The 24337-nt window shown below is 33.7% G+C and overlaps 1 protein-coding gene across 4 annotated transcripts in view; it reads right to left on the bottom strand.

Annotated features, from left to right (window-relative positions):
• The window catches only part of fru (sex determination protein fruitless), a 191359-nt gene extending 184768 nt beyond the window's left edge, over nucleotides 1–6591 (bottom strand). For all 4 annotated transcript variants that reach the window (XM_072539739.1, XM_072539740.1, XM_072539738.1 and 1 more), the window contains exon 1: nucleotides 6349–6591. The gene's annotated coding sequence lies outside the window, so the exon portion shown is untranslated. The remainder of the gene's footprint in view (nucleotides 1–6348) is intronic.
• Nucleotides 6592–24337: the final 17746 nt, after the last annotated feature.

Below are 24337 nucleotides of genomic sequence, written 5' to 3'. Positions count from 1 at the left end.
CATTGCATCAGTCATATTATCCAAATTCCACATTTTATTTTCTTCCTTGTGAGCATGACTAACAGCATTTTTCCAATTTTCTGGAGTTACTTTTGATAAGGAATGTTCTAATAATTGTTGTAAGTCTTCTAATTTAAAAGTTTTGTTGTTGCGTCCGACTTCACCCTTTACTTGAGACCATATATTTTCTATCGGCTTCAGATCACAGTGGTATGGGGGTAAACGTAAAATAATTACATCACGGTTTAATGCCATTTCATCAATTATATATTTTTTATAAGCTGCTTTATGTTGCCTTACAATAGGTAATAATTCCTTTTTTGTCGAATTCTCCTTATACTCAATTGCGTGTTTATCCAACCATTCGATTATCTCTCCTTTTTTCCATGTCGTTGTTGGCAATTTTTCTGCTAGTCTTGAATGGTAACTAGCATTATCCATGACTATGACAGAATTTTTTGGAATTAAATCCAACATTTGCTCAAAATATTCTTCAAAAACGTCAGCAGTCTTTTCCTCGTGGTAATCTTTGTTTGATTTTGAGGCAAAACTTAATAATCCACCATTGACAAAACCGTATTCGTTTCCAATATGGGTTATTATGAGTCTGCGTCCTTTTCCAACGGGAATATTGTTTATTCCAGTAGATACACCTTCGATGAATGCCTGACGGGAACTTTTCACATTTGTATCAACCCATAGATATGGTACAGTATGACCTTCACTTAGCCAAGTCTCGTCCAAATAAAAATTGTTTTCCCTTCTTCTCGGTACTTTTTAATAGTTCTTAGATAATCTCGTCTTCAACATACAATGTAATCTTTTTCAATTAAAACGGATTTTCTTCTATTATTTTGCCAACGAAATCACATCTCTCTCAATAGTCCCCATAACTTCTTGTTGCTTATGATTGGTAACTCTTCGTTTTCTCTAATTAATGTTTGGATTTGGTCCAATGTTGGAAATTCTTTGTTAAAAAAAAATGAGTGGACGCTGCGTCTTATCATGTTTTTATGTATTTCTTCAATTTCCAAGGGTTTACTCCCTCCACTCTTCTTGGGAGTTGAAACAGTTCCTCCTTTTCTTTCTTTTAGGAATCTATAAATTGTTGCTTCTCGAACCCCTGTCATATTTGAACACATGTTAACGATTTCACGAACATTACTTAAAGGGCGTTGATGTACAAGTGCATCGTGTACATTTAATATTATATTTTTCTCTCTTAGACTGAAGGCACCTTTAAAACTACACTTAACCGGGATAAAACCTGTTGTCGACGTCATCTTTAAATGCAAATAACAAAATATCGACACCAAAAACGTAGGTAGGTAAGACATGAACAATCTACAAACTAAATGGAAGATGCAAACAATTTCTAATTTATATTATTGGCATAAGCTGTAATGTGACATAAAAACTACTTAAACTATCATTAGTGAAGCCTTATCAGTAATTCCAGGTAATCGTTCAAAGAAGGTATTCTTTTTGTGTCAGGCGATAACTTGTATAGAAAACAATAATCATCTTTAAATTACTGTTTACATTAATTTATTTCGTGAAACATTGAATTATCTCGTTAATCACCCGTGTATAATTAACAATAATCGTGTGGCATATATACCGACGTTTTTTACGCACAAAAAAGGTATAGTGAGATTAGTGGACACTTATTTTACAGAAGATTTTTTAAAAGATAATGAATTGTTGACGGCATCTTAAAATATTAATTTTTTTTATTTATTTCAAAACAAGTATAGGGTGACGCCTATGGTTTTTTGACCCGTGCAGGATTTGCATACATAATGTGCTATCAATATGATGGAAAAGAACTATATTTCACTATACTAAAATCACAATCAAGATGCACTAGAAATAAACAAAGCAAGACACGTTAAATGTTACAAGGAGCACTCTCAAAATAAATAATGATTTACAATGTATATACAATTGTGTAAATCCCAAATCATGATGTACAAAGTTTATACATTGTAAATCATGATTCGGGAGTGTTCCTCGTAACATTCAAGTGTCTTGGTTAGTTTATTTCTAGTGCATCAAATTGTGAGTGAAATCTGGAAAAATTAAAAACAAATATAGATACAGACAATCCTAAAACCCGGATGGACAAAGAATGAACAAATCTTGGACGAAACTTCAAATCTTATGGGAGAACAAAGACTGGTCAAAAAAATTCCTCACAAATACAGAGATATTAGCAAACATATTAGATAAAAAATGAACGTTGATTTAGCTTCCATAAAAAAATCAAATATATAAGAAAAAAAATCAAACTTTTTAGATGAAAATAAATTACACACTTTATGGAAGATTTATAGTACATATCTTTTCCATAATATACTCAACATACTTCTCCTGACCTCGTTTTTTTTTCGTTTTCGTTTTTTCAGGAGAAGAACCAAGGTGGAGGCCAGACTAAAATGGAGGTGGACAGGGCACATAGCTAGAATAACGAATGGGCGATGAACCAAGAGGTTATTAGAGTGGAGATTAAGGGAAGACAAGAGAAGAGTCGGTCGACCACCTACATGATGGTCTGACGATTTAATAAGAAAAAATAAAAACTGGATGAGAGTGGCGCAAGATAAACAGGGTTGGAAACACGAATAAGAGGCCTATGTTCAGCAGCGGACTTTTGAGGCTGAATAATGATGACTCAATGTACCTACAGACGACTGCCTAACATCAACATATATCATAATTCCAAAGGTAACAAATCCTAAACGGTGCAAATATTTTAGATTCATTATCTTCATGAGCAAAATTCTGAAAGCATTTATTCGCATAATTCACCCCAATAAGTAGTAGGTGTGAAAAAGTGAGTGGTGATACACATATCGGTTTTATTAAAGGTTTCGTTACTATAGAAGTTCTGTTTTCATTAAAACTCTTCGTTCAAAAGTACTTCGATCAGCAACAGAATGTTTTTATGTTTCATCAAATACCCGCCTACAAATATCATACAATTATGACAAATCTATATTGGAGTCAGAGGTGAAAATCAGTAATGATCTATCCACTAAACCAGTTGATGCTCTTGAAGGATTTTGCCAGGTTTGCATCTTATCACTGACACCATTCAACTTTAAATAACACTAGAAAATGAAACTGAAGTCTTTTAAGTCAATGGCACACCTATTACTATTCTATGTGTTAATATCACTTGCACATTTAAGTCTTACTGGTTCCTCCAAATACTGTATTGTATTTTCTCTACATTAACTCCTAATCACCAGTTTTGCAAATCTTCTTTAAGCTACAGGATACATAGTTGCTGTTATCCTCATCTTCAGCCAATACAATTGTCATATGCAAACAAAAGAATGTACACATTGGATTCAGGTATATTTATTTCCACCGTACACTTGTTTTTTCATAACAGTTTTGGAGATGCAGTTAACAGCATCTTTCGGTTTTATCAGAAGTGGTAGCAAACCGTAAATATTTTAGACATATAGATCAGCTACAGATATCAGGACATGTAAATTCTAAGATTTTTTATCAGACTATTTTTACACATTTGAAATTCGCATGTGTAGTATATGTGAAACACTCTATATTATTTTACAGTAATGAGTTTGCAAGCTATTATATAGTAAGTTTCTGTCATACTGAGAGAGTTGCTCAACTTAATCAAGGTATGAAAAATTGGATACCTGGATCATATCTTGAGACGAAAAAATATGCAATCCCTCAACTAATTATCCAAGGAAAAACTGAAGAAAAGAGAGGAGTAGGTTGCAAAAAATGTGGTGGCTATGGCGAGCTTTTGCATGTCACAAAAACAGATGCACTATAAGATATTTTTCTGTTCTGGTCTGCTAATTAAAGATGTCGCTGACCCTACTATTTATAACTATGTCTAGTATTAACTAAAGAATACAAAATCTGATATAAAAAATGCATTGTTTTAAAATATAGAAAACTTAAGGCATGTTCACATTTGTCTTTTGCTTTATATGCAGAATGTCACTAATAAACTTATATTTTGATATTTTAAAAACTGTGTTACTTGTGATAAAGTACTTTTTCTAGGATTTCATATTACACAAATGAAACTGTAGTGAAATAAAAGCATAGTGCTCATATCAGCCCCCCCTGCCCTGAATTGGTCAATTCTGTAGTATTATACAACAAATAAAGTTGTTTAAACGTACAATTGAGATATACACTGCAAATTATAGAGTATCTTTATTTGCTCTTTTAAGCATTGGTTGAATATTAAGTTAAGTAAATGCTGAATTTTCTCATCTTCAAATTTTCAATTTTGTAAGATACTTTCCACATCTCATTGTGTGTAGGTCATTGTTTGGTATTTCTGAATATTAATTCTATTGTGAACTTACAAAGAAATGGCTCCTTTTTTGTTTCCATCCACTCAACTTGATATGTTAAGACTGTAAATCAGATCATGACCTACAGTTAAATTAATGTGGTACAGCTAATAGGTAATATGTTCCTACAGGAACGTCTAATAGGGATGAATGTATAGGAGACACAATAAAGTATTACAGTAATTCAACAGTATAAATATTTTACAGTATATGTTTTCTGTTCACATTTTCAGTATGTGCATATATAGCACGCACGGAATCTTGAATAGTTTTGTAAATCATCACTTGTTTGGTTGCTGAGAGTCTCTACCCCATGTTTTGTCCTAGAAATGTGGTTTTTCTTTGTTTAAATCACAGATGCTACAAAAGTCAGTTTTAATGCTGCAAAAGATAATAAAAGTAATGGGAGACATCAGAAGCATTTCTTGATAAATTTCAGGTTTTAATGTGGAATACAATGCAGGTACTGCCAATATTATTCAGAATTATGGTTCTCAATAAAGTAGAGACTGTCTAAAAAGTAACAAATAGGAGCTCACTACAATAAAAGGGTTCTTTTACTTCTAATATGACTAAGGAAACACAACAAATGCATAATAAGTATGCACAATGAAAAATTAGGAAATACAATATTATATACAAAAGAAACTTGAGGACTTATTTGTTATATTATTCATAAGAATTATTTGATCTAAACAGGATATTTATATATCTTTTAATTCTTGGTGATATTTCTCTTACTAGCACACAATTTAAAATACTATAAAGAGTTTTTGTATCTACAATTTAAGGATCAAATAAAATAGTCAAGGGATTTTATAGGTAAATTAATAGTTGTCTAGATTTTTGTTGTGCACAAATTTTGCTAAATACAGATGTCATTGACCCCATATCTAAAACTTGTTGATTTAACCAAGTAATATACAAACTGATATGAATACTACATTAAAATACTAGCTAAATAGGTAAATATTCTTTGTGTTTTATGCTCTCAGAGGAATATTGTGAATAATTTAGATGACATGTATATATTTATAAAGATTATGTTGCTTTTAATAATAAAAAACTAATCTAATAGTGTTTTATATTACACAATTTGAAAGATAAACCTGTAAATACTTACTAGGAACATTTCAGCTCCAAGTACCACATTTCAACCTAGCACAAAACCATATTTCTGATTCAAATTAATATTAATTTAGTAAACACACTGTTATTAGCTATTTGATTTATTTTGGCAAAACGACTACACATTTATTTTTAAATAGGTAAAATACAGAAACTTGATTTGCATTTATAACCTATATTTCTCAAGTTTCAAAAACTTTTGTTTCTGCAGATCACTGTCTAAATTTTAGGAACTACCCACATAATAATATATCCACTTTTTCACCACAAAATGTGCTTAGAACTTATGCTAGATTGCACTTAGTTGTACTGTTTAGAATAGAGTTATTTGACCTAAAACTGTAACCATCTAGAAATAACAGTTATTTTACAAGCACAATTACATACAGGAATGCATTTATTATTATAGTACAGTTTAACATTTTTCAATAGATAAAGAAATGCATACGTCATAAATAAGCATTTCTCTTTTAATCTTCTAGTAAAGGGCACGATGCGTACAATGCCCTTAAAAGTACAGAAGTATGGTTGACAAGATTACTTTTAAATGTCTTTACAAAGAGCGTGGTCAGAATTAACCTCCTTATACTTTAAGACATCGCAATAATTAAGAATCTCGGTATTTTTCATCAAATCTATGTTTTATTTATTTTTATTTTTTTTGTAAATCCTGCACAAATGAAGTAACCTTTTACCCGCCATTGTGAATTTTGTGAATGATGATTTCTTCTAAACAAATTCCGGAAATAAAAATATTTTTTTCTTGAAAATCTTTTGATTTTTATAGTGATTTATGCGTCGGGGATAAAAATTAAGTTTAGAAAAGCGAAAAAATAAAATTGACGGCAAAAAATTAGAAAAAACTTACCTTTTTTGCCCTGTTTCTGACATTACAACGCCACCCAATTTTCTACCTCCTGCACAGTACATAGGCAACAAAATCTGTGACGGATGTGATGGGATAAAAAAGTTTACAAAATTCGATTTTCATTAATTTTCTTTCTCTATACTGATTTTTCATTACAAGCTATAACTGTATCAAATCACTTCTTTTAACGCTAACACAGATTTATTTGTAAAACATTTTTATCCGGCTTACTTTTCTAGCCACGTAATAAAATACACCGTTAGTGTATATTGGGTTGCATAATCTTAAGTATCTAAGAATTCATTTTTAAATTAGTGAAAACACAGGAGTGGGGTTCCTGCAGCATGTTATTGAGTTCATTATATACCGCATGTCCTGCTGAAGCAAAATGCTTATATGCATTGTCCCTTATTGGTGAAATCAGAAAAACTGATTTTGAGTTGATTGAATGATAATTTAATTTAATATATCGCTTCAATATAATTTGGACAGTTTTGTAAAAAAATAAGCGAAGAATTTAACTTAATAGCAGTTACTGAACTCTATATAAAGTAAATAAAACATTTTGACGTATTTTTGAAGAGTAAGATGGTATCAATGCAAAAATAAAATACTTCAGAAAATATTTTTATAAATTCTTCTTAATTAGATTCATAATAATACGTATAACAGTAACGTACTAAACATTGGAATCATTTTAAGACAGTATAAAGTTAATATCATCATATTTTTAAATATACATTAATATACAGTGTGTCCGTAACATATGGAATAAATTCGATATTTCCCCTAAATGAAAAGCCTTTTTAAAAAAATCTAAAACACGTCGATTTTTAAATTTAATGTTCTACATTTTACAATAAAATTTCATTATACAAGGTGATACATATTACAGTGATGACGTCATCACTGTATTATGTATTTCAAAAAAGTATAATACTCGGATGTAATGGATATAATTTGAAAGATATGCGCTTAGAAAATAAATTATTTATTATCAATTGCAAAAAAGTAGCCTACTTCTAGTTTTTGTTAAACTGTAAGTATTTTTAGTAACGTTCAATAACAATTAAGTAGTACAATAATTGTATTAATTCGTAAATTTTCTGTATTATTGCTTAGAATTTATTTTAAGTAGAAATGAATTTGAGTGTAAAGCAAAGAATTGAAATACTCATGATGATTGGGTATGGAGACAAATCGCGAACTCAGATGGAAGTGTGTAATTTATTTAATGATAAATACCGAGAAATACCCATCACGCAGTCAACAGTAAGTAAGATTGAAAAGAAATTTCGAGAAATTGGTACGGTTGAAAATGCACGCAAATCAGCTCGTCCCTCTGTAAATTATGTTACAACATTAGATGATGTTCTACTTGCCTTTGAAGAAGATGCGCACACTTCTATTCGTAAGGTTAGTAGTGATCTCGATGTTTGCAAAACAACCATACACAAAGTACGTAAAAGTAAGTAAAGTAAGTAAAATGCACAGTTTTACAGGAATTAAACGAGGATGATCCAGATAAAAGAATACAATTTTGCGAAATAATGATGGATAACAGCCACCGAAACCCTCTCTTGGTTCAAAATATTATTTTTTCTGATGAGGCTACATTCAAATTAAATGGCGAGGTCAACCGTCAGAATTGTAGATACTGGGCAAAAAAAACCCGCAAAAGGTAAACGTATGGGCTGGCATTATAAGAAGTAAATTCATTGGACCCAACTATTTCGAAGGTAATTTAAACGGGCCAGCATACCTTCAGTTTTTAAGTGGGTATCTCGTACCTACTTTAGTTAATTTATTCCCCAGTACAATTCATCTTGGAGGTTTTGATAAAAGTTTATGGTTTCAACAGGATGGTGAGGCCTCCGCATTATGCTTTAGATGTTCGAAGGTACCTAAACGAAATTTTTCCGAACAGGTGGATTGGAAGACGTGGACATATTGAATGGCCAGCAAGGTCGCCAGACCCCAATCCTTTGGATTACTTTATGTGGGGTCATTTAAAGAATGTTGTTTATAAAACAAAACCTGCAAATATTGAAGACTTAAAAACAAGAATTCATAAAGAAATAACTGTGACATATTAGCTTTGATCATATAGTTTATACTAGTGGATTATTTCAATTACATAGTTAATTTTATTAGGTTAAAAGGTTTTAATATTGTGTTTTCTAAACAAAGGAAAATATAGCAGCAATCCAACAACTTGACATCGCTAGAATAAAAATAGGATTTAATGGGACCAAATCATTCGAGTTGGTTAAAGTGTTTAATATGAAATCAAGGATAATGCTTATCAGTGATAATAAAAGAATAGATACTATATATTGGACTCTGTTTGTTTTTCTTTTGATCAGTTTTGAAATACCGAAGACGTTTAAAAATAACAAAGATCATGTTAGATCTCACCGCAAATTCATTAAATTTTTAAACATTTGTCTGAAATTCATCAAAGGGGAAAACCTGTCCCTTTAGAGAATATTTTATATTTGTATAATGTGCTTCGTTTCATACCTTCTTAAAACTGCATGCTTTGAATTCGTTGTTTCCACCCCTTTGGTCTCTTTAGCATCTTAATAGTTCTTTTTGTGTTTGAGTGTATCCGAACCCAAGTTGCCTTAGCTCACCTATGTTATTTCATCTGTTTGATATTATTTGCTACTGTCTGGTTAATACAAACATCCTTAATAATATTATTGTAATCTTCGGGTAGAATCTTGAACGGGATTCACCGCCGTTTGAGTCAGGAACAAATTCATCAATATTTCACTGGTTTTCAGTAATCTATATACTCATTAATCATCATTTAATTTGTTTCACCTGTATCAGTTGGCGTTACAGCCCTTCATGATCTCTAGCCTGCCTCAAAACAGTCTTTCAACCTTCCCTGACTTCTCCCTTACTCCAATCTCTCTTAAATCGTCCTGCACATTAGGGTGAAACGCTGTTATATGGAGAAAAATGAAAAGTTCTCCTTTGGGAAAGGATTCGAAAAGTTCATTGTCATTTTTTGATATTTTTGCTCTGACATCTGCCCCAACGAGATTTTAATTTTGAAATTAAAAAAAATATATATATTTTTTTTCATTTTAACATATGCAGGATGCGTTATCAATCCACCTCTAGGGTATGAATCGAAATTTAAAATTGATCTATTTTGAATTTCGGACCAACCCACTATCTAACGGTGCAACCAATTAGTTATAATCTGTCACAGGAGTCGACCCTCACCCTCCCACTTAATTTCAATTCTTATTATGTATTCACTATTTAATACCGTTTCGATAATTGGTGGGTTTAGTACCGTTTTCAATAGCATAAAGCTCAATCGTCAATGTAACAACTTTTGTGTGAATTCGTTTACAGTTGTCATAATTAGATTACAATTATGGCATTGCTTCGGAGTGAAGTAACTTGTTCTTTGTTCTGGTTCTGGCAGTGAGCTTTCTAAAAATTTGTTACCTACATACGAAGATATGATGAAGCTGTTTATATTCGTATCTCAAAGCTATATAAAACAGTAAAACAACTGTGTGCGGAAAACCAGTGAAATTGTGACGGAAAGAGTAAAGATGTGAGGCATAGCTTCAATAGCAAGGGTAGAACACAAACAATATTAGCTAGAATTATAGCTTACCATGATAAGTATATAATATTATTCAAACCAGGCAGGAAGAACGAAGATGGTTAGAAAGAGAAGCTGTTCAAGTTTGGTGAGGATCGCAAGAAATTGTTTGATATTGCTACTTGCAAATGCTTAGAGTTCAGAGAACGCTGCAACTGACCTAGAAACCGAAAAATTCCAATACCAGAACGAAATTTCTTAGTCGACCAACGATCTAACCGTAAAACGATGATTGGTAGTTAAGATCGTGAAGCGACCAAAAAAATTGAGAAGAATTCACATATATTCCATCAACGAAAACAACGTGAAGAACAAAGAGCCTCACAAATAAAGGTGGAATCGATTCTTAGTACCTTTAAATCACCTACAACTTCAAAGATACGATCAAATGTTCAACAGACAGATATACTAAAGAAAATGATTAAAATTAAGGTCTTTCATTAGCAATCGATTATTTCCAGTTCTTCACCTACAATGACTAATGTCACATTTCCGTTTATTGCCAGAACATTAAATCGTTATGAGGTTTCAGATCCTGTTGGAGCTGTAATCATTTTTGCAGCTTTTCAAGACATTGGTCTCATTACTGAAAACGATTCATCACGAGTTGAGTGATCAACTTACAATTTTTGGTGCTGACATAGTCGGATTATTTTACGATGGTAGAAAAGATAAAACGTTGATACACGAAGATGGTCATAGAAGAGTGATTCAGGAGATATTACCATATTGAAAAAATCAGACTCTGAATACCTAAGCCATATTTCTTTGACAACTGGTGATGCCAAAACGATTTGCAACTCTATTCTAACATTCCTTTCCTCCAAGTCTATCGATGCAAATCAAATCATGGCCGTTAGTTGTGATGCCTGTTCTGAACGAGCTAACGTCCGTTCGTGGAGGTTTAGTTAGGTGTTTTAAACACGCACAAACCTATCTAGGAAATATTAAACAGTTGAGTCACAGGTGCCTACGTTGTGGTTCTAGGATTAATATGCAAAGAAATGTTTACATGAGTCGAGTAGCTGTTCAAGTGTAGACAAAATATTTAAGCGCTTGATCAAGAACTTGAATAAGCAGCCAAGCAAGTCAAGTAACTTGAAAGTTATCCAAGTTACTTCAAGAAGGTGCCTTCCAGCATGAAACGCCGTGGTAGTGGAACGGCCTAGCTCACACTTGCTTCTGTAAACAGTCTTTCAAGTAAATATGTACTTGTCAAGAATTGGTCGTGTGAAGTCGATTTTTAAGTATTTGAATTTTAATAAAAAAATATGAAGTAGAATGAGAATACAACATTGAAGTTTGTGGAGTTGTACGAAGAATAAACATGTCTTTGGGATAAATCTAGTAGTCAGTATAAAAATAGACAAATGAGAGACTCTGCTATTAATAAAATGGAACAAGAAAAGAAAATAGATGATTTTGGACCTCAAGATGTAAAGAACAAAATAAAAAATCTGAGCACGACCTATTCCCAGGTCCTGGGACCCAGAAACGTGCTAAAATTGCAAAACATAAAAAGTCTGGTGCTGGAACAAATGATCTTTTTCGCTTAAATTTTCTCTCTTCTCTTAATTTCAGTTATTTTACTTGAATAGTATAAATGATTTATTTGAATGCCCTTCACACTTATATACTTTATTGAAGTTACTTGTACAAGTAACTTAAACGGCTCCTTGACTCATGTAAACTAGGCTTAATATCTTCTTCTTTATGTGCCATCTCCTCTAAGAAGGTTGGCAACCATCACGGCAATTCGCACTTTCGATACCGCTGCTCTAAAGAGGTCAGCAAAGGTGCAGTTAAACCAAGCTCTCAAATTGTTTAACCAGGAGATGCGTCTTCTTCCGCGACTCCTTCTACCCTGTATTCTTCCTTGTATTATTAATTGCAGCAAGTTATAACGCTCGCCCCTCATGACATGTCCCAGATATTGCAGTTTTCTGACTTTAATGACTTTAATTGTATTTAAAACCTCTTTGTCTTTTCCTATTCTTCTCAACACCTCGACATTTGTGACTCTATCCACCTTCGTGACCAGGCTTTATACGAATCTAATATTTGGGAGAATTACTTTGGTTGTTTGACAATTTTATTTTGGGGTACTGTTATTCTTTCTTCAATTCAATTTTTCAATTAAACTAGTTGTTCTAGGTATTTGGTTGAATGTCGAGTATTTGTTTCGAAAGCCAATCTCGTGAGATTAGACGGGATAATGATATTTGATGTTTTTATTCGGTAATTGGCATGTTCTCAAAGTTCAAATCAGTCGAACTTCTGTCGTATTTCACAGTATAATGATATTCTGTAACACAAGTGCTGCATTAATTAAGTCGTTAGTTTAATTACAGCTTCAGCTATATTAAGCTGAAAAATTGAATTTAAAAAATGTTGGTTTTACTCTTAATTAAATTTATTTTTATTTTATTTAGTTGTAATCTCTTTGGATAAAATTATAGAATAACATATCTAATCGATATCAACGCATTCAGGTAACTAATAAAGCTCTGTATGTTATCGATTGATGTAAAACTAAACTTACTTTGTGAATTATTTATTGAACATTATATAAATTGTAAACATTATTGTATAAGTTGTGTATATTATTAACTATATCCTTGTATTTCTTCCATAGAGAAAGGGCTTTGATTTTAGATCAATCTGAATCAACAGTATAATATATATATATATATATATATATATATATATATATATATATATACCGGTAAAATTAACACCTTAAAAATGGGACATGTTATATGTCTCGAATTTCCTAAACCTGTTGTCCGATTTTAGTGATTTTTTTAGTATGTTATAGTTATATTATTTAAGAATATTGATGTAATAATATTGTTGCTAGACAGGTCAATGTCATTTTTTACCGGGTGTAATAATCATACTGTGTTTTTTCCTTAAAGTTCACACACCCTGTGGAATATTCTAGCATATATAAAATATTGAAATTAAAACTCAATTATAGCTTCAGACATTCTTACCATTTTCTTTTTTGATTTATTTGCTTATGTTTGATAATAAAAAAGTTAGTTACGTTAACAACTAACCATGTTTTTCATCAATAAATCCTCATTTTCTGCTTAGTTTAATAAACAAGCCTAAAGTAGGCTATGAGAAGTTAACAATTTAATACACACACCGGCAAATTTAAAGGAACAAGTTATTAATGTAATATTTCTTTATATTTGTATTTTATATACTAGGTATATCTACATAGCTTTGAATGCTCCTTTTCACAAGAAAGTCTTAAATGTCAAATTAATTAATTTATTTATTTATTTGTATTGTGTTTTACATTTTACAGTCGTTCTGTCTGTTGATAACAAGTACATACTTGTATTTAATTGATAAGTTAATTTGTTTGAGTTTGTTGGATGTGATTTTTCTTTTGATTTGTTCTAATCAGTGGTGATATTATTGCAAAGAGTAAGTAAAAATGGGTGATTTAATACCGACTGATATTGCTAGGGCCGTAACAATGGTCGAAAATGGTCGAACGTACAGGGACGTTGCTAGAATATTTGGTAAATCACCATCAACCATCCATCGTTGTGTAAGTCGTTGGAGACAAACCGGGGAGTATGTAAGACCGGGGACAAGGTGGAAAACGTTTAATCACGGTTGTAGATGATCGATTTATAACGTTGCAAAACATTACGTAGTAGACGTCAAACGGCAGGTCAAACCAAAAACCTGTTGCAAAATGTTCGTGGAACTACCATAAGTGAGCACACAGTAAGAAGGAGACTTCAAGAAGCCGGTCTCAAGTCATATGTGGCAATAAAAGCCCCCCGACTCCAGAGACACCATCGTTTAGCACGACTACAATTGGGTCGAGTACATCAAAATTGGAATGATAACCACTGGAGTCAAATTCACTTTACGGACGACAGCCGTTTTTGTGTAAATTACATCGACGGTAGAGAAAGATTGTCTCGACGCCAAGGAGAACAAAATGCCCCTTTCAATTTTACTACGACCGTACCTTTTGGTGGAGATATGGTATGGTGGTTCAATTATGGTGTGGAGCGGTATATGTTTGGGAGCAAGAACAGAGTTAGTGGTGACTAATGATGGAGCACTAACAGCAGATAGGTATATCAGAGATATTCTCCAAGACCATGTGGTACCTTTTGCACCATATATTGGCGAAAATTTTATTTTAATGCAGGATAATGTGCGCCCACACGTCGCAGGATGTGTAAGAGATTTCTTATTACAAGTGGGTATAACAACGATGAATTGGCCAGTTTGTTCCCCAGACCTGAACCCGATAGAGCATGTGTGGAATATGCTAGGCAGAAAACTTAGGGCACGGGTTCCTTCTATTCGAAACAGAGAGGAAGTCAGAATTGCTTTGATTGAGGAATGGGAGAGACTGCCTTAACAACTGATCGATAGCGTTATCAGAAGTATAAGAAGACGAATAACTGCAGTTGTAAAGGCTAGTGGGGGAAACACACGCTATTAAAGCCATAAAAATGCATAAAAAACCAATTTAAGTTCAAACTGTACAATAAAGTTAATGTGTTTAAAATCCGTATTTTATTTGAGTCTGACATATTTGTGTTTTATTTCTTCTTAAACAGGTTTCATATTATACTACCATTGTTATAATAACTACCAGTGTTAAAATACTTCATCAACATTGGTATTATGATATTATCTAAACAATATTACCAAAATATAGACTAGACAGAAAATACTCAGATTTTATGGTTGTTCCTTTAAATATGCCGGTGAAACTAAGCAGAAAATGAGCATTTATTGATGAAAAACATGGCTAGTTGTTAAAGTACCTAACTTTTTTACTATCCAACACAAGCAAATGAATCAAAAAAGAATGTTAAGAAAGCCTGAGGCTATAGTTGAGTTTTAATTTCAATATTTTATATATGCTAGAATATTCCACAGGGTGTTCCGAACTTTAAGGAAAAACACTAGTAATATGATTGTTACACCCGATATAAAATGACATTGACCTGTCTAGCAACAATATTATTATATCGATATTCTTAAATAATATAACTATAACATACTAAAAGAATCACTAAAATTGGACAATAGGTTTAGGAAATTCGAGGCATCTAACATGTCCCATTTTTAAGGTGTTCCTTTAATTTTGCCGCAGAGTGTATATATATATATATATATATATATATATATATATATATATATATATATATATTATATGGCATCGACTCTCCTGGTAAATGCGGTTACTTATATAGCCGATGGAGGTACTTTTCTCGAACGGTCCTTGGTAAAGCTTCTTGTGGTTGTTCCTATCGGTGTGTAGGTAGGCGAGTTCATACTAGTTGTTCCTGTGGTCTGATGTATTTTTGACTTTTTCTTTAATACCGTTTTCTGTATGACTGTTGGGATTTTTTTTTCTATTTCTATTGATTCACTGATTTCGCGTTTTAGTTTAGTTTGGTTCAGGTTTATTTTATGTTCTGTGTTTCAGACATGTTGTGCAAGGGACGACGTTTTTTCTCTCCATTCTATGACATTTCGATGTTTTTTTCGTCTAACATTGATTCTTTGGTTCGTCTGTCTTATGTACGATTTGTCACAGTCCCCACATGGAATCTCGTATACTCCTTGACTTTCTAATGATATTTTTGTTTTGGCGGCTGGTAAGACATTTTTCTGTCGGTATTAAATATCGTTTCGATTTTGTGTTTTCTTAGCACCCTTCCTATTATCTTTGCTGTACCCTTTACAGATGGTAGAATAGCTTTTGCAATCGGTTTTGTCTCTTCTGTTGGGTCCTTAATTTTTTCTTGAGCATTATGAGTCCTTTGATTTTTTCGACTTCCTTTTATTGACTCCAACCCATGCAAACATGTTTATAATTTTTCCAAACGAGTCGACAAGTACTTCTTCTTTTTTCTTACTATTATATTAATATATATATATATATATATATATATATATATATATATATATATATATTCTAAACTATTGTCTTTAAATAATAAATAATACTAAAATAATAATTTATTGCGACCTATTGTTGGATCGCTGTATTTTAAATATAGGTACACAAGATGAATGACGCAGAATAAAACAAAGCTTACTGGGAAAACGAGTAATGATATTATAATGAAATTTTATTTAAATAAAAAAAATAATAATAAAAAAATAAATGAAAAAAAAAAACGTTTTCGGACTAAAAAGTCCATCATCAGTGCAGTTACCAGTAGGTATACATCAGTAAAGCCACTAAATATGTGGGTAAAAATCGTTTAAATGATATTAAGTTTGTTATTTGTTACATCTTTGCTAATACATTCATATGATGTTAAAGATTTAAACAGCTTTACCATTTAACCATTTTGATACTTCCTTCTTTTGATATAATTAATTTGGGCTCAAGTAAAACGTTACATAGAGCAAAGTTAAATATAAAAATTAAAAGAGCATGTAGGGATGATAAAAATAAACATATAAATGAAGAATGCGAAGAACTAGAGAGACATGCAAACCGGCATGAATCCCATGAGCTATATAACAAAGTCCGATATCTATTCAGGGAATTTAAACCAATCACACAAACAATAATGGATCAAAACCAACATATTATAAATGACGAGAAAAGGATTGCGGAAGTATGAAGAAAATATTGTCAAAGTCTATATGCAGATGATTCCCAGAATGCAAATCACGACGAGTTCACTGCAGAGAGAGAACCAAACATTCTAACGTCAGAGGTAGAAAAGCAATCAAAAAATTAAAAAAAAATCTTCTGGCGCAGACCAGATCACCGCAGGAGTTTTAAAAGAGACTGGAGATGTTGGGGTAAATTTTATGCATATAATCTGCAAAAAGATTTGGGAAACCGGAGAGTAGCCCGATGACTGGACAACATCCACTTGTACGGTAAAGCTAATATCCCATGCAAGCAAGGATCTACTTCATGTAATACATGAAAGACTAACAGCTTTTTTATTGCCTCAGACATCAGAAGAATAAGCGGGATTTGTTCCAGGAAAAGGCACAAGAGAACACAATCTTTAATGTCAGACAGTTAATCGAAAAAACTCGTGAATTCAATACTCCTATGCTTATGTGCTTTGTGGATTATACAAAGGCCTTCGATAAAGTCAAACGGCAGCAGCTATGGTCCATACTAGCGGAAACGAGAACACCCCACCACTTAATTCAACTAATTAGAAGTCTATACGAAAATAATAAGTGCACAGTAAAAATAAACATAGTGCATAATTTCACCACTGATATTCAATCTGAACTCAGAGCACATTTTTGAAGAGACTCTAAAAGATATTGATGAAGGCATCTCAATAAATTGAGTCAAGCTCAATAACCTGCGGTATGCAGATGGTGCAATAGTGTTTTCCATTACCATAGAAGGGCTGCAAAACTTAATGAACGAAATAACGGAAACCAGTAGAGCATATGGACTGGATATAAACACCAGCAAAACCAAGCTAATGATCATCAGCAAGGGAAACATAACTGGAGCAAATCTCTATGTGAACCAAATGGGAATTGAACGTATCTCACAAAACAACTACTTGGGAACTATAATTTAATGAGTCGTGGGACAATACCCAAGACATTATATGTCGCATCAAGAGCCATGACCTCACACTAGAAACAAAAATAAGGCTCCTTAAATGTTATGTGTACTCAGTGCTTCTGTACGGAGTAGAAACGTAGACATTGAAGGCGGAAACTCTATCAAAACTTCAGGCTTTTGAGCTATGGTCATACAGAAGGATCCTGAAGATACCATGGACAGACAAAGTCACCAATGAAGAAGTACTGCGGAGTAGTAGTACTGGGAACTGCAGTACTTGGAACATATAATGAGAAATCAAGGCAGATACGAGCTACTTCAATGCATTTTGCAAGGTAAAATTAAAGGAACAAGGGCCCCAGGACGAAGGAAAATATCCTGGCTTGCTAACCTGAGCGCATGGTATAGAAAGACCTCAACACAGCTATTTCGTATAGCAACCAACAAAGTCATCATAGCCAGAATGATCCAGTTCGGAATGGACAGGCACCATAAGAAGAAGAAAAATAAATAACACCCATTCCGATCATTTCAGAACAGAGGCAGGTGTCAGGCAGGAATGCATAATCTCGCCAACTTTGTTTAATATCTATAGCGAACATCATCATCATCATTGGCTTTTACAACTCTTCGTGAGTTTTTGCCGCGTTTACTATTGCCTTCCATTGATTCCAATCCTGTGCTATTATTTCCCATGGCCTTACTTCCATCTTCTCCAGGTCTTCCCTGACTGCGTCTTTCCACCTTTTTCTAGGCCTTCCTGTCGATCTTCTACCATCTGGTCTTTCCCAAAACACATTGCTAATCAGTCTGTCGTCATCACTCCGTACCACGTGGTCTGCCCATCTTAATCTATTTTCTTTTATGTATCTTACGATGTTTCCTTTCCCGAAGAGAGTCTCTATTTCATTGTTGTATCTGCTCCTCCATTTATTTGTCACGCTGTCCCTGGAAGGACCATATATAATTCGCAGGATTTTGCGTTCCCATATCAATAGCTTATTGATTTCTTTCTTTCTCAATGTCCATGTTTCACTTCCATATGTCACTGCTGGTCGTATTATGGTTTTGTACATTTGGATTTTGGCACGCCTTAAGAGAAGCTTTGACCTCATTAGATGTTGAATGGCAAAGAATGATTTATTCCCCGCCAGTATTCGTATTTCAACCTCCCGTTCTCCTGTGTTTTCACTGGTAATTGTTGCTCCTAGGTATTTGAATTCTTTGACCACCTCAAAATTATGATCGTTTATGGTAATGTTTTGTCTTATTCGCTGTCGTTCCTTTTTTGATACGACCATGTATTTAGTTTTTTCTTCGTTTATTTTCAGGCCTACGCTTAGTGTTGCTTCTTCAAAGTTCGATACTATATCCTTAACTTCCAGTGTTGTCTGTGCTACTGCATCTACATCATCTGCAAATGCGAGAATAATCTTTGCTCCTATGGCAGTTATGTCTGGTTTGACTCTGGTATAGATTTTTCGCATTGCATATTCCAATGCTAGGTTAAATAGTAATGGGGACAGCGGGTCTCCCTGTCTGAGTCCGGTGCTTATGACGAAAGCCTTTGAAGTTTTGCCTCCTATTCTAATTTGTGCAAAGGAATTGTTGACACACATTCGCGCGATCATGGTCAGCTTCTTTGGTACGCCTAACTCCATCATTGCACTCCACAGTTTTAAGCGATCTATGGAATCATATGCTTGTTTGAAATCTATGAAGATCTGGTGTACTTCTTTATTATATTCCCAATACTTTTCTAGCATTTATCTGATAGTAAATATTTGATCGATTGTTGATCTTCCAGGCCTAAAGCCGCATTGGTAATCGCCAATAATTTCCTCTGTATATGGCAGTAATCGTTTTAGTACAACTGAAGCTAATATCTTATATGTAGTACCGATTAGTGAGATTCCCCTGTAGTTGCCACATGTATCCTTTCTGCCTTTTTTATGTATTGGCATGATAATACAGCCACTCCATTCTTTTGGCATTATTTCTTGTTCCCAGGCTTCTTTCATTAATTGGTGTATTTTAGTTCTAAGTTCATGCCCTCCTTTTTTAATCAGTTCTGCATCAATATTGTCTAGTCCCGGGGATTTGTCATTTTTTAGGGTTTCTATCGCCGTGATAATTTCTTCCAGGCTTGGCGGGGGTACTTCTATCTCGGCCGTTTGGTACTCACAATTTGCTTTATTTCCATCCGCGTCTACCTGGATATTTAGAAGACTTTCAAAGTATTCAGCCCATCTTTCGATTATTTTATTTTCAGCTGTAATCATTTGCTCATTTTTATCTCTCACAAAGTTCGGTGTTCTTATATATGCACCTTTCTTATGTTGTCTTACTTCTTTGTAGAATTTTTTATTTTGCTTGCTTCTGTGTTCACGTTCTACTTTTTCAATTTGTTGTTGTAAATGTTGTCTCTTTTTTCTCCTTACTGTTCTTCTGGCTAAGGCTCTCTCTCTATTGTATTGTTCACGCTTTTCATCCGTCGGGTTTGCTAGGTAGTCGATTCTTCTTTTGTTTGCTTCTTTTAAGGTATCCTCGTATTCTTCATCAAACCATTTATTTCTTTTTGCTTTTCTCTTCCGACCTATACACTTCTCTGCTGTTTCTGTAATGATCGTTTTAATGGAGTGCCATTTCTGGTCTATATTTTCTCTTTCATTTTCTTTCGTTTCCAACACCTGGAATCTGTTTCTCAATTCTAGTTGGTATTGTCTCTTTCCCTCTTCTTCTTCCAATTTAGACACATTCCATCTTTCGATTTTCATCTGTTTGTCTGTTGTTTGTGTTGAGATTCTAGTTCTGAGCTTGGCCTTTACTAGGAAATGGTCTGTATCACTATCTGGTCCCCGTCTAGTTCTTATGTCTATTATACTACTGGAATGCCTCCCATCAATTAATACGTATCAATTTGGTTCCTCGTTCTTCCATCATTTGATCTCCATGTTACCTTATATATGTTTTTCCTGGCAAATTGGGTGCTTTTGATAATCAGCGAATCATAGATAATTATAGCGAACACATTATGCGAAAGGTACTAGACGGATGGAAGGGTGGAATATCAGTAAGAGGTCAAAAAATCAGTAACTTGAGATATGCTGATGACACTTTAATAATCGCGGCATATCAAGAAGAAATGGAAGACATAATGAGATGTCTGGAGGAGAAAAGCAAAACATATGGACTAAAGTTAAATAGGAGTAAGACAAAGATCATGATAGTAGACAGAGCTCGGAATAATCTTCAACACATTAAAGAAATTGGGGACTTTGAAGTAGTAATTAGTTTCATATACCTGGGGTCCGTAATACCTATGATAATAACCCTGATAGTCGAGGGTAGAGTTGAAGGAAAGAGACCTAGGGGAAGATCTTCAAGCCGTTGGAAAGATCAAACAAAAATATTGATTAACCAACGGTTACATGAAGCCGAACAACTAGCACAGGATAGGGAAGGATGGAAGGAAATCGTGAAAAAACTGTAAAGGCCTAATGGTGTCACCACATCCCAAAAGGGATTAGGACTGAGGAGGATGAAAGGGTTACATAGCTCGTGAAAACGTGGCATATAAAATTTCTGATGTCCAAAGTTTGTTAGAACTCGCAACGGAACGAATACGGAAAGAAGATTGGGCTAATGCCGTAGTCCATGTGATCGGGGAGAAAGAGAAAATGTGAAGATTGGACGGAATGGTAGACACTGTTTTCGACAAAATAATAGTAGACTTAAGTGTGACTGGGGATTCCTCTTCGGACGAGTAGTTGGGTTCCCAAACTTCACAACTTAGGTAATTATTTCTTTGCTTTGTAGTTCTCCTTCTATAGAAATAAAATGTGATAATTATTTTGATAAGTTCTCTGTTTTTTGAAATACTATATTGGGCACTCTTAAAAAAAAAATAAAATTTTGGTAGACATCTATAAGATACTTGTTACCTGGTATCTATAAGATACCTCTTATTTTACGCAATTACTTATTGCTTAAATAAATAATAAATAATTAAAAATATTATTTTGGTACGTCTCTGCATAGTTGTTAAGGGGAATATATCGGTTGGTTGCTTTAAGTGCGATGTTGCCAATGATTCACCTTCAATTGAAAATTTTTATACTGTAGTATTTTATTCTTCCAAAACTTCAAAGTTGGTACCTATTAATCGCTAGGTATTCATATATTGTTTAGTCAATAAATACCATATCACCTTTTGAATCATTATAAACTCATCTACAATAAAAATAGGCTCGAACTATTCTAATTCTGTTATCTTTGTTTCTTTAAAATACATCCAATGTTAACTTTAATCTTTACTAAAAACTTATTTTGTTGTGTTGTATTTCTTTTACTTATTTTTAATATTGTTAATTAATTTACAATTTTTACAATGTTCCTTTGAACTTAATTAAGTTCACTTTACCACGCAGAGAACAAAGAATGAGTTTTTGTTTGCTTTTTTTAATTATCCGTTTCTGTGATACGCCTAACTGATAAATTCTTACTTTTACAAAATATTTAGTCCAGTCGATTTAGACGAAAAAAAGACCTAACCTTACATGGCGAGCTGCCTCAAATTTTATTATTCTTACCTTTAGAGGGAGTCAATAGTAGTGTACATGTAAAATCGCGACTGAATCCAACCGTTGCGTTAGGTGCAATCTTGAATTTGAAAATGAAAAAGGAGAACCATTTTTGCTCAATAGGGGATATTGATAGGAGACAGAATGACAGAATTCTGTCTCCGGCTTCTGCAAGTAATGTAGCCTTTCTTAAATAATTTTAAAGTGTTTGTTTGTCCTTTTGTAGTGTAGTGTGATGTACATTTATATGTTTATGACATTTTGTTCTTGTCGGATAGGCCGCAATTGACGAAATGCCCCTGAAGATGATCTAGGGATCGAAAGTACTTGGGCAAGATTAAATAAAACTGTGCTCGATATATGCCTTTTATCTGATCAAAGTTCATTTATTCGAGCATTCAACCTTATATTTATATCAGAATAGGCTACAGAATATGCTACAGATGAAAGAAGAATGGACCCCAACAGAAATGTATCAACACCTAAAGGAAAAAATAAACAAAGCGGCAAACGAAGTGCTGGGTATTGAACAACATAAGAATACATATTTGGAGAAATACAGCGACGACTTAGAAGAGATGATTAAAAGAAAAAAAAGTGCATTTCATAAATGGCTAAACGACAGAACCCCAGAAACACGGGGAGAATATGTTACCCTCAGACAACAAGTTAAACAAAGAATAAAGTTCGAGAAAAATGAATACTGGGAGAGAATGTGCAGAGACATAGACAACACGATAGGGTATAACAGATCAACGGAAGCATGGAAAAAAATAAAAAACATCAGAAGTAATAAACGAAGTAAAAATACCATACAGATAATTACATCAAAAGAGTGGACAAAGCATTACACAAAATTATTGCAGGAGAATAGGCCGGAGTATATCTCATACGACCCTGTGACAATAATAACTGAGGAAGCAGAAATCACAGAGGAAGATATAAATAAAGCACTAAAGAAATCCAAAAACAACAAAGCACCAGGACCAGGGAACATAAAAATGGAACTGCTGAAATATGGAGGCGCAAGGATAGTATTCTTTATATGAATGTTGTTTAATAAAATCGAAGCAGGTGAGAAGATTCCCGATGAGTGGAATTTATCATACATGTCTTCCATTTTCAAAAAAGGTGACAAAAGGTCACCAAATAACTACAGAGGGATCAGTGTAATGCCTTCAATAGCAAGAATCTTTTCATCAGTTATAAAAGAAAAACTAGAACAACACATGGACCATTATAGCGAAGAACAAGCCGGATTCCGAAAAGCCAGATCATGTTTAGATAATATATTCATTATGAGACAGGTGATTGAAAAGAACAAAGAAAAAAACATTGAAACACATATATGACCTTTATCGACTTAGAGAAAGCATACGATAGCGTGCCCATGAAACAACTATGGGAAGCAATGATCAGCTAAGGGTAGCAACAACTAAGGGAAGCAGATGATCAAGTCATTTTTGCACAAGACAGGGATGATATGGAATATATGATAAGGAAATTAAAGGACGAATATGAACTTTGGGGACTCAAGATAAATATGTGCAAGACCGAATACTTATGTATTGGACCCGAGGTTGCAGATTTGAACTTAAGTTTAGAAGAAGAGACTATTAGGAGTTGTAAGGCTTTTAAGTATTTAGGGTCAATGATTAGCCAAGATGGTACTTGTATGAATCTTCAAATCGCAAGACGTACACCGGAAAACAAAACTCCGGGTCTATAAAACAATAATCAGGCCCATAGTAAGTTATGGTTGCGAAACATGGGTGGTGACACAGAAATCTGCCAATGCATTAGATGTGTTTGAAAGAAAAATATTACGTAGGATCCTGGGCCCAATAAGTGAAAACAACAACTGGCGAATTAGGTACAATAGAGAAATATACGAGCAATATAGCGAACCACCTCTAGCACAACATACTAAACTGCAGAGATTACGATGGGCAGGGCACGTGGTCCGCATGCATGAGAATAGAATCCCCAGAAAATTATTAAATGCAAGAATGCAGGGAAAAAGACGTGTTGGAAGACCTAAAAAGAGATGGGAAGATGAAGTCGATGAGGATGCCAGGAACTGCCTAGGAACGCGTTCTTGGAAAAGAACAGCGGTAAATAGAGATGGTTGGAGAAGCCTGTTGGAGGAGGCCAAGGCCCGATTTGGGCTTTGGACGTGTTGGAAGACCTAAAAAGAGATGGGAAGATGAA

This window comes from Diabrotica undecimpunctata, chromosome 8, assembly GCF_040954645.1.
Source record: "Diabrotica undecimpunctata isolate CICGRU chromosome 8, icDiaUnde3, whole genome shotgun sequence".
In the NCBI taxonomy this organism is placed as follows: Eukaryota; Metazoa; Arthropoda; class Insecta; order Coleoptera; family Chrysomelidae; genus Diabrotica; species Diabrotica undecimpunctata.
The sequence above is the reverse complement of the archived record's forward strand: the minus strand, read 5'-3'. Positions and strand labels throughout refer to the sequence as shown.